This window comes from Penaeus japonicus, unplaced genomic scaffold, assembly GCF_977035675.1.
Source record: "Penaeus japonicus unplaced genomic scaffold, GWHDUDI00000001_assembly GWHDUDI00000039, whole genome shotgun sequence".
NCBI lineage: Eukaryota > Metazoa > Arthropoda > Malacostraca > Decapoda > Penaeidae > Penaeus > Penaeus japonicus.
Genome location: NW_028234441.1, coordinates 22,665,169 through 22,669,064, shown reverse-complemented (window position 1 = coordinate 22,669,064; position 3,896 = coordinate 22,665,169). Strand labels below are relative to the sequence as shown.

Below are 3,896 nucleotides of genomic sequence, written 5' to 3'. Positions count from 1 at the left end.
GTCTCGTGGTGGTGGTGGTGGTTGTGGTGGTGGGGGGAGTTGGTGGAGATGGGGGTGGTGGGGGTGGGGGGGGGGGGGGGGGGTGGTGGTGGTGGGGATGGTGGGGGGTGTTGGAGGTGGTGATGGTGGTTGAGGTGGTGGGGGTGGGGGGGGTGGAGATGGTGGTGGCGGTGGTTGGTGGTGGTGGTAGAGATGGTGGTGGTGGTGGGGTGGGGGGGTGTTGGTGGTGGGGTTGGTGGTGGAGGTGGTGGGGTGGAGATGGTGGTGGGGGGGGGGGGGGGAGGTGGTGGTGGAGATGGTGGGGGGTGTTGGAGATGGTGGTGGTGGTGGAGGTGGTGGTGGTGGTGGTGGTGGTGGAGGAGGTGGTGGTGGTGGTAGAGATGGTGGTGGTGGTAGAGATGGTGGTGGTGGTGGAGATGGTGGTTGGTGGTGGTGGAGATGGTGGTGGGGGAGCCTTGTCTCGTGTTGAAGTTGGTGGTGGTGGTGGTGGAGTTGGTGGTGGTGGATATGGTGACGGTGGTGGTGGAGATGGTGTTGATGTTGGTCTTGGAGATGGTGTTGGTGGTAGTGGAGATGGTGGTGGTGTTGTTGAAGGTGGTGGTGGTGGTGGTGGTGGAGGAGGAGGTGCGGTGGTGGTGGTGGTGGTGGAGATGGTGGTTGGTGGTGGTGTTGGAGATGGTGTTGATGTTGGAGATGGTGTTGATGTTGGAGATGGTGTTGTTGTTGGTGGTGATGGTGATGTTGGAGATGGTGTTGATATTGTTGTTGGAATTAATGTTGTTACTGGTGTTGTTGTTGTTGATTGTTGTTGATGTTGATGTTAGAATTGTTGTAGATGATGATGTTGGATTTGGGGTTGTTGATGTTGCTGTTGTTGTTATTGTTGATGATGTTGGAGTTATTGTTGGTGGAGTTTGTATCGTTAATGTTGATGGTGGCAGTGGCTGGTTGTTATTAATATTAGGGTTGTTTTTGTTGTCATTATCATTTTATCATTTGGTAAACGTTTACCGATGTTGTTAGTAGGGGCGTGATGTGTTTTATTGCCATGATTATTATAACTACATTTATAGTAATTATTATTATTGTTTTTGCTATCTTATCGTTATCATTTTTTTATCATCATTACTATCAGTATTAGTATTGGTATTAGTACCATCGTCATCGTCATCGCTATTATTATTATTATGATTATCATTATTATTATTACTATTATTATTAACCTGTTTATTATTATCATCAGTATGATGATGATCATCATCATTATTATTATTGATGTTATTAATTTCATTATTATCGTCGTTGTTATCATTATCATTGTCTTATTATCATTATTATTATTACTATTATTATTAACATCATTATTATCATTGGTGTTATATTGTCTATGTTGTTATGATCATTATCATCATCAAAATCATTATTTTTGCTATTCCATTATCATAACAATCATTTATATCATTATCATTATTGTTATCATCCTCAATGTTATCACTATTATTTATATTATCTTCATTGTCATTACTTTACTTTCTTAGCATTTAAATTGGTATTGATATTGTCATTATACCAATTATTATCATCAGAATTACCATTATCATTATATGTATAAATATGTATATATATACATATAATATATATATATATATATATATATATACATATATATATATATATATATATATATATATATATATATATATATATAACACCGTAAATAGATACACAGTTATATACATTGATATAGATAACAACATTATTCATATGACATATAAGTATGAAAATATGTGCTTGCTTGTACGTGTTTTGTTTCTATAAACATCGAACCCTCGGCGAGAAAAGTCTACGGGTTGGCACACCCTCATTTCCACTTGCAACTCCAGTTTGTGTCTAGATTACTATATCCACAAAGAGAAAAAGGATGTGCGAGGGAGAAAGAGAGAAGGAGAGTAAAGGAGGGAGCGATAGAGAGAAAGAGAAAGAGTGAGGGGAGGGAGGGGAGGGAGGAAGGAAGAGAGGGAGAGAGGGAAAAAGGAAGAGAGAGAGACAGGAAGATAAAGAAAGAGAGAGAGGAGAGAGATGATGGTGGAGATGAGAGGTAGAATAAAAGACAGGTAATAAACAACTAGACAAAGATAAAAACGAAAGCAAGAGAGAAGGGAAATAAGAAAGCAAAAAACTTTTAAATAGATACATGAAATTAAAAAAAGTAAGCAATATAACACCACCACAGGACACATAAATAAAACAAAGCAACATAAAAAGGACGTATAATTTTATTGGCATATAAATACACAAAAGCAACTTATGAATTGTACAATCAAATCAAATATATTTCTTGGCCCCGTAGACAACACCACAATCACTCGGTGTCATTTTTTTTTTTTCATTTTTTTCTTGTCTTTTCGTTAGAAAAAAAAGTGATTCGCTACTTTTATTTTTCTTCTCATAAAAGGTCTTTTATTTCTACCAAAATACAAGTGACTCTGACTTTGTACACTATTGCTAGAGTTTTTTTTAAATTCATATACATTGAATTCATATCAATAAAGGAGGAAAGGGGGAAAATCAATATATAAAGAATGAAGGAATAGAAAATAATACAAAAAAACGAAAGAAGAGAGATAGGAAAGAAACTAGGGATGAAAAAAAGAAAGAAAACGGCTACAAAAAAAGGACCAAAAAGAACACTCAAATCTCGAAAAAAGAGAGAGAGAAGAAAACAACCAAAGAAAAAATTAACAACGAAGAGAAAAAGAAAAAGAAAGTTACACAAAACAACAACAATAAAATAATGAAAAAAACAAACAAACCTGGAAACATTCTCTCTAACTTGTTTACATCAGCCCAGCCGCGTTCGCATATCAACAGAGATTGCGCATGCGTATACCAGGCTAAAAGACTAGTGAATCACTCATAGCCAGTCATCATTATCAGACAACATTCATATTTTCCTAAGCCATTATTATTTAAATACTTTTTATTTTTACATCATTGGAATTCCATTTAACGAAAAGGAAATATATTGTATCGGGATATATAATATTGTATATTGTATATACTACTAGTTACTGTTATTTCAATATGAAAAGTCATGATTACTTTTTTTTTCTTAATTTATCTATGCATCTGTTTATTTATTTACATTTTTGAAAAGCTTTTCAAAAATAAGGAAAAAAATAAAGGAATTATTAATTCGTCTCAGTGTTAGACTTTTTTTACCCGATTATCATTTTTTTTTTTTTTCCTCAATTGACTGGATTTCCACTTTGAAAAATAAAACTAAGTTGGATCTACTCGTCCCAACATCAAAAGAAAAATGGAAAAGGAAAGTTAAATTACACATTTACCTAAAGAACAAAATGCCAAGTTCAGGAACATGTATAATGATACATATTTTTGAACATTCATATTCCCCGCTTGTATATAAAAAAACAAAAACCGGGTTACTTCAAATATGTACATAATATTTACAACTTTTTTTTCTCTCTAAATCAAAACAAACCACTTAGATACAGAGATCTGGCAATATCATTTACTTATATAAGTCTCAAAAATACTTATTACTAAAAGTATAATGCTAAGAATATAAGTCAAATATGAGAATATATTAAGGAGTATGTTCAATTACACTTCAACGCCCCTTCTGTAAAATAGTGAATGAAAAAAAATATATATATATATGTTTAATACAGAAATAATCAAAAGATTGTTATGCCTTGTTAGCAACATGAATAAACTATAAATACTGATAATAATTATAAAAATAATAGTACTAATGATAATGATAATAATGATAAAAAATAATAACTGTAATGATAATAAAGATAAAAACTTTAATAACTGTGATAATATTATCAATAAAGGTAATAATAATAATGACAATAATAAAAACA

At 34.1% G+C, this 3,896-nt stretch overlaps 1 pseudogene across 1 annotated transcript in view; it reads right to left on the bottom strand.

Annotated features, from left to right (window-relative positions):
* Positions 1-2,258: 2,258 nt before the first annotated feature.
* LOC122248042 (uncharacterized) overlaps positions 2,259-3,896 on the bottom strand; it is a 203,449-nt pseudogene continuing 201,811 nt past the window's right edge. The window contains exon 14 of the transcript XR_015190721.1: positions 2,259-3,896. This exon is cut by the window's right edge and continues 972 nt beyond it. The product of XR_015190721.1 is annotated as an uncharacterized LOC122248042 (transcript).